This window comes from Lycium barbarum, chromosome 5 (genome assembly GCF_019175385.1).
Source record: "Lycium barbarum isolate Lr01 chromosome 5, ASM1917538v2, whole genome shotgun sequence".
NCBI lineage: Eukaryota > Viridiplantae > Streptophyta > Magnoliopsida > Solanales > Solanaceae > Lycium > Lycium barbarum.
Window position 1 is genome coordinate 26,270,864 of NC_083341.1, and position 7,996 is coordinate 26,278,859.

At 40.2% G+C, this 7,996-nt stretch overlaps 1 pseudogene; it reads right to left on the minus strand.

The window, feature by feature from the left end:
- Positions 1-3,026: 3,026 nt before the first annotated feature.
- On the minus strand, positions 3,027-6,420 carry LOC132642413 (UDP-glycosyltransferase 75C1-like; annotated as a pseudogene).
- Between the last annotated feature and the right edge of the window lie 1,576 nt (positions 6,421-7,996).

Genomic DNA, 7,996 nt, shown 5'->3' on the forward strand with positions numbered 1-7,996 from the left:
CTGATTATGTCCTTCTCAGTGACAATAAACTGCGGCACTAATAATTAAGCTGAGGCAGTGACTGCTAATTATGGACTGAAATGGTGCTTACATTATGGTCTTGACAAGATTCTGTTGGAGTTGGAATCACTTAAAATCGTGGATATACTGAAGAACAAAGACACAAGCAATCTCAAACTCAGAAGAATTATCCAAGATACTACACAGGCGATAGAGTGAAAAGATATCACCAAATTACATTGCTTCAGAGAAGCTAATGGTATTGTTGACTTTTTTACTAAACTTGCATCCTCAAGTGGAAATAACACATTCTGCTACTCTAACCAGCAACTACCAAGAGAAGCGAAGGGGCTATTTCAACTAAACAAATCTCAACTTCCTAGCATAAAAAGAAGATATGACAAGAATAACTATTTTGTTAGTTGATTACTTTTGTATATAGTATATATGGAAGTTGTATAGGTTACCTTCAATATCTTTTGCATATTGTAGATTACAATCCTTATGTACTAGATGTCAGGTCTCTACCCCCACCCACCTGAACACCTTGGATCTTCAGACTAATGCTTGACTCGTTCTAAGAGAGTATAACGAAATTTAGAAGATTGCATGTTTTCGCAAAAGTGGCCAAGGGGAATATTTCAAGCAACCATAACCCCTTGATTAGTTGAGAATTTGGAAAAGCTTCCTCAATGAAAGTAATAGTACGTTGAAATACCTTTCCATCCATATCGCAGACCAGGTCTAACAGAGATTGTCACGAGAAGTTATGAGCATTACGAAAACACTATGCAGATGCAGTGACCCGCGATGGCCACGCGTCGTGCAGCCATCGCGCAAAAAGGGCCTTTCTAACCAAAACTCTACAAAGCACCCCGCGATGGGCGTGCGACGTGGGCCCATCGCGGATGGGTCGGGTTTCGGGTCAAATTTTTGAATTTCGTATTTTTAAGCTAATACTAAGGTTGAGATTATTTCCCTAACTCCCTAAAGCTCGAAAATCACCCTGGAGACATAGAGAACAAGTCCCAAGCCTCAAGAACCCTTCAAGGTAAGTTTTATGATGATTACATGCTGAATTCAAGTCCTTAATACCTTACTACATGATTAAACCCTTCTAATCCATAGAATTTCGATCAGGGCAATATTGATTGGCGAAGAAAACCCTAGATTTTGAATTCAAGGAGATAGAACGTCGAAAAGATAATTCTTTCACCCTTTTATCGATCATAGTTGTGAATTGGTGATTAAACTCTAGGTTCTTGAGAGATAAGTTAATGGGTTTGATAATAAAAAGCGTATGAACTATTGCATGGTTGGGATTGCTGACTTAGGGTTGTTGTAATCATATGGGTGATAAAGAATGATGTTAATCATGGCTAATCAGATTGTAGAATAACCTAGAGGCAAGAGAATGGGGATTGAGTGAAGAAACACCATTAATAAGGGTTATGGAGCTTTATGCCCACAAGGTGTCTGATAAAATGCCTAAGTGACCAAAATATGAGTAATGGTACTAATAATAATTCCCTTTGACTTATATCGCTATAGATTAAAGTTAAAAGGGGTAAAGGACGTTGTATTACGCTTAAAGGCCGAAGTTAAGGTATGTAAGGCTAACACTCTACGTGTGGAATCCCCACGCCACATTCTTTTATGACTATTATGAATTGCTTCAGAAATAGAGTTAAGTCTTAGTTTCATGGAAAGCTTCATAAGTTCTATCCTCTAAACGATATAGTTTCATAATTCGTTCATGATTTTCATTCTGAATGTCTTGAACTCAGTACGTAATCGGTATGGACTTGTGTTTGATACCCCATGAGTCTCAGTCGTGAAAACTCAGTATGCTTATGAACAGTTAATGCTTTAAACTCCATAATCAGTTTATGAATACATGTCTCAGCATAGTAATTTTCAGTATTCTAGTGATATGCATTTCAGTATGATTCTCAGTTCCTTAATATAAAGTGTTGAATATTGAATATATGTATCTCTGCCTGAGGGCACAGTCTTATGTATACGTATACTTGGCCGAGGCCATAGACTGACACACTTACTCGGCCGAGGCCATAGACTAACGCACTTACTTGGCTAAGGCCACTGATTTGTGCACTTATATTGGGTCGAGGCCACATACTATTAACTCAATTAAACATGTGATTTCATATTCAGAACAGGGAGTACCTATTACTTTACTTTTCTTGTTCTATTCAACTATCTATATGTTCAGTTTCAGTATATTATCTTTTATTGATTTGGGCTGCCCTTTCCCGAGCACCCACGACTATTTATTCTTTCAATTGGTTTTACATACCAGTACAATTCAAATGTACTTACATCCTTTTTGCTCGGAGCTAGCATTTCACGATGCAGGTACTGATTTACAGGATAACGGATCTGCTCTCTAGGATTCTCGTATCAGCTGCTTGGTGAGCCCCAGTTCCTTCGGGCTTTATTATATTTCCAGTCTTTACAGTATTTCAGTCAGTGAGGTATGCCGGGGGCCTTGTCCGGTAAACATTCAGTATTTCAGTACTCCTTAAAAGCTTCATAGACTATAGTTGCAGTTAGTCAGAGTTTAGCAGGATTTTGTGTTAGCCATATCAGATAATTATTTATACTTACAGACTTATCTCAGTATTTCCGCATTTATGGTTATTTAGTCAGTCTTTTAGTTGAACGGCATTCTTGTGTATTTTATTCCGCATTTAGTATATATACTACACGTTGATTCAGCTAGCCAGTTGGTTCGCTCTGTCACATGCAACCAGGCACCGAGTGTCCAATTACGCTCAGGTCATGGTTCAGGGCGTGACACCCCCACCCCACCTCTTTCAAACTATTTTTTGCATCGAATGAATGGGCAAGACAAGGGTCAAGCCAGGTCCTTAACATCAAACATGAATTAAAATAACCAAAGTGACAAACCAAACTCATAATAGCAAACAAACGTAACCAAGTATTTTATTTATATATTGTATACTAGGTTTTATTACATCAAACAAACCATTGATAATCTCTGTATTTTACTAGTTGCATTACAATTTTTGTATTAGTGATCCCTTAAGAATTTGTGCATCTTTCTTTATCATTATACACGGCTACCAAGAACCTCATGAACATATGCTTTGAGATTCACATTAGATGAACCGTCTTCCTTCATAGAATCTTTTGCCAAGTCCCTCCATTTCTTAGCATTATTTCTCAATTCCTTCCCTTCCTTTCCATCCCCCATCACAATCTCTATGCACCTCTTGAACTCGGCCCCGTCAATAATGCCTTCTTCATTCGCATTCGCTCTCACGCCAGTCTTCCAAACATCTTGAACAAGCTTTGAATTGCAACCTTGGTCGGTCCAAAGCGGACATGCCACAACAGGAATCTGCAAAGCTAAGCTCTCCAGAGTCGAATTCCATCCACAGTGAGTCAAAAAACAGCCCAAACAACGGTGTTGTAAAACCTCCACTTGACAACACCAAGACACTATTTTTCCTTGCTGTTCAAGTTCTTCTTTGCAACTCAAATTCTCAAATGGTTTTTGCCCATCCCTAATTACCCACAAAAAAGGCCTTTTACTCTTTACCAATCCTTTAGCAATCTCTTCAATCATTTGGTTTGGTAATTCAGAGTAGCTACCAAATGCTATATAAACTACAGATACATTAGGCATGGAATCCAACCAGTCCATGTAATCTTTCGAATAATGTTGTAAATCACCTCCACAAGTATCTGAAGGGTCCTTTCCATCAAGAAAATATGAAGGAATTAAAGGACCAATCCCCACCATATTCACGTTCTTTATAGCCCTCAATGAATCAAGTTCCAAAGTATCAAAAGTGTTCACAAGTACTTTTTCATTAGCTTCACTATTTATTGACTCAACGTGCTCTTTCATTGTCTGAATTAACCAGTCCATAAGGTTACCACTCGACAGTAAAAATGATGGAATTTCACGAGTACCCACAAGAAAAGGAAGTCCAGGAAGCTCAATTGCTTGATCATCTAATAAACAATTCTTGATATCATTTGTATAGCCAGTGAAGTAATAGTAGTAGATAGCTAAAAGTGTGGCTGGCTGAATCCATAGAAGGGGTGGCTGGGGCATTAAGCTTCTTTGCCACTATGCCAACCCAAGAGAGTACGCTCGTGTAGATGATACGCGAGAATGGGCGCCCCTCTTTCGCCCTACCCCCAAAAAAAAAAAAAAGGACAAAATTAGCAAGGGACAAATTTCGTCGCTAAATAGAAAAGAATTTATTCCTAATCGTCTTGAGTGACAGATTAACGATGAAGTATCAAAAATTCTGTTTAGCGTATTGTCCAGGGTGATGCACATTGAATGAAGTTGTGTCATCCGGCACCATTTCGCCATAAAATTATAATGTCAAATATATATATATATATATATATATATATATATAATATTATGCAAAAATCACACAGGTAATAAAAGAAAAGATGGCTGATTTACGCGAACTTTTCATTTTTAAGTCACCATTTAGATTTGTCTCTATTTTTAAAAATACGGTGCAAATATAATTTTTTGTTGTTGTTGTTGTGCAAATATAACCCCTGAATAATTGCCCTTTTTGACAATGTTACACTCGGACCTAGTGTTTGCTCATATATTGCTGAGTCTTATAGACAAAATACTAGACTATTGTCTAATTAACGTTTGGAACAACTTACAAAATTTTAGATCGTAATCTAACATTTTGTGATTAAATTTGCAGCTGGCTCAAAATTGATTTTCAAACCGTTGGGTAAAAGGTACATAAGTTTCAAAAGAAATAAAATTAAGATCATTTAGTAAAGTAAACAGTTGTCCCAAACAAGGACAACTGGTAGAAGCTTCGGGTTCATTGGTGAAGCGCGCGCATCATTAGCTTATGGGGATTAAATGGAAAAGAGATTTGATAGAATTAAACTTTTGATCTCTTTTAGCACAAGATTTAACTAGACCAATAAGATTATACCCCTATGTGTATGAGTTAAGCATCATTAAAGTGACCTGCTCTTTAAACATTACGAAGCTTACGAAAAATCTTGTATCTGCCACTAGATACTGCAGTACCTAGCTACAGAGCTTTTAGCCACAAATTCGGAGCCGAGAGTGATGAAGCCGAGAACTCTCGGTACTTATCGAAACAAATCTTTTATAATTAAAATTGATAAAATCTAACCTAATATCATTAATTTTTTTAACAAAGATATATTTAACTGATTGAATATATCGTGAAGTGAAAAGAACATTAGGATAAATTGATTAAAAATACTTAATAACTTGGAGTCTCAAAAAGTTGGAAAAATAACTTTACATAAAAGTGTGCATGAATTTTGTTAAAAAAGTTAAAAGGTCTCTTGTTAAAATTTAGCTTTAGGCCACAAAATTTACTGAGCCGCTCTCAATTATTACGGTACCTGGTTGTAAAGATTTTGGCCACAAACTCGGACCCGCGAGAGATGAAGGAAGCATGGAACTCGCGATACTTATCGAGGGATTTGCTAACGTTGGGGTAACCAGTGTCATAGCCATCAGAAAATGGAGCGAAAGTTAAGCCTTCTGTTGAGGGACAATTAGACATGCAGCTTATTGCGGATAGACTTGTGGAGAAGGTGACATTGACTCCCAACTTGATTAGACGCTTAGCAAATTGAAGAGATGGATTAATTTGGCCTTGGGCTGGGAAAGTTAAAAGAAGAACATCGCAATTATCCTTCATGTTTGCCATTTAATATTGGTGTCTTTGGATATCTAAGCTAAAGAAGTGTATGAAGCACATATATTCCTGTATATAGAAGAGCCCTAAAGCAGGTGGAGGTCATCATGCCTCTTGCCTACCAAGGTCATTTCCGTTTTTTCAGATGTAGTTGATTATATATTTTGCTATGAAGTAGGAAGTTATACTTGTATACGGTGAAAACCGGATATGAGCCAGAACGGTGACAAGGTAAATTGGTGATGGAAAAGGAGCGAGAACATACCGGATGCTGTTCAGTCCTACCCGGAGAAGGCATCTGTACCGGAGCTAAACGAGTATGTCTTCTCCGTCATCGAAACAGCCAAGTCTGCTGATCCGAGCGTCTGTGGCTGTTGCCCCGAATAGCCGTTTGACCGAATATCCGTTTGACCGAATGGCCGTTGGACCGGGTGGCCGTTGGTCCGCGTAACCGTCGCCTACGGGCCCCGCACCAGTGGCGTACTGTCATAGTCAACTACCTACCATGCGTGTGTCAGACGGCGCCGTCAGTCTAATCCCACCAAATCCGTGCAGGGCTGTCATTGTCATGATTATTTTATTAGTCTTCATTTGTATGAGATCCAGAATGTGGCACTATAAATAGGGCATGTCCTCCTTCCTTAGGGGGGTTGGTTCCTATATTTCTCCAAGAACACTTGTAATAGAATAGCCCATATATACAATCTTTCCTTCAATTTCTGATCCGGCCACGACCGTTTTGTTCATGTTTTTAGCATATTTAATCCATCAAGCCTTCTACGCCGTTCATAAATATTTGTGTTCGTAAACAAACCGCCATCATTAGCCATTTCATTAAAGAACTCTTGCATATATATTTTCTCTATCTCATATATATATTAAGATCCAACCACATATCCTATACCCGCTTACAAATTCAATTGATTATCCGATTTCGGGGTAAACAGTTTGGCGCCCACCGTGGGGCTAGGATAATAGTGTCTTTCGATCTTGACTTATATCACATTCATCAAAATCGAAAACACCACTGCCCGTATCTACGAAAACGGACTAAATGGCCGACGCTGAGCAATCCGGTCATGTCAACAATACCGAAATTGTGGCGGAAAACGCAGGCAGCGGATTACGGAGATTGCCAAACCCCGCTGACCCGAACCCCGTCGATTCAAGGGAGGGACTCGACCGGCAAAACACCGTGGATCAAGAGAATGCCGCCCTGCCGGCCACCGATCCTCTAAATACTCACAATTTCGCTACATTGTCTCGGACCCAGGGCCGAGGAAACCCGGATGCGCCAAATGACGGTGTGAGCTTACATTTAATTTTTGAAATGTTGCAGGAACAAAGAGCGGCGATTGCCGAGCAAGCGATAGCGATTTCCCGATTACAGAGCGGGAAAGGTGAACCGGGGCCGGAAAAGGCAAATGATACTGCTGAGATCGGAAGAAATGAGACACGAATAGTTGAGAGCGACGGTTCCGGAGCCGGCTCCTCTACCAAGGTTCTAAAGATGATCGAAACTTTGGCAGCAATAAGGTTCCACCAATGATCTCGGAGTACAACTTCAACGTCAGTACCTCGGATCTTGTCTCGGCCATCGGTCGCGTCCCGGATGTGCGGTGGCCGAAACCACTAAGGACAGATCCGGGACAACGGGATCCGAATATGGTGTGTGAATATCACGGAACCCACGGTCACAAAACTGAGGATTGCCGCCAGTTGAGAGAGGAGGTGGCCCGGTTATTGAAAAACGGCCACCTCAGAGATCTATTGAGCGAGCGAGCCAAAAACCATTACAAGGAAAGGGAAGCTCAACGGAGGGTCGAACCGGTTGAACATCAGCATACAATCAACATGATAGTAGGGAGTATTGACATCCCTCGGGGTCCGGTAATGAAGCGGACAAATATTTCCATTGTTCGGGAAAAACGCACCCGGGATCATTTACCCGGGGGTTCTATCTCCTTCGACGACGAGGACGTAGAGGGCGTCATTCAACCGCACAATGATGCGTTGGTAATTTCTATACTTATCTTTAAAACTAAGGTTAAACGTATCTTGATTGACCCAGGTAGCTCAGCCAACATCATTCGGTGGAAAGTGGTCGAACAGCTGGGGCTGCTTGATCAGATCGTACCAGCAACCCGGGTACTCAGCGGGTTCAACATGGCAAGCGAAATTACAAAAGGGGAGATCTCGTTGCCCGTGAACATTGAAGGCTCCATTCAACAAACTTTGTTCTACGTGATCGAAGGGGACATGAAGTACAATGC